Here is a 258-nt window from a genome sequence, read left to right on the forward strand (position 1 = left end):
TTTATGCCTCTGTCTTCTAACTTGTTTGCTCATTCTTTAACCATCATCAGGACTATTTCTAAGATGCATTGTTTTAAATGAACAGGAAAAAGTTATTTCCAATTGGTGTGTAAATATTTTGTTACAGTTTATTCTCCAAATAATTCAAAGGTCTTAATATTCTTAAGTTCTCCATAAAATTGGTGTATTTCTGCATAATACCAAAGGTGCACTCAACATCTGAGAGGTGCCTTAGAGTCTGCACTGTAGTTCTCCTGA

The sequence above is a fragment of the Pogoniulus pusillus genome, chromosome 2, assembly GCF_015220805.1.
Source record: "Pogoniulus pusillus isolate bPogPus1 chromosome 2, bPogPus1.pri, whole genome shotgun sequence".
In the NCBI taxonomy this organism is placed as follows: domain Eukaryota; kingdom Metazoa; phylum Chordata; class Aves; order Piciformes; family Lybiidae; genus Pogoniulus; species Pogoniulus pusillus.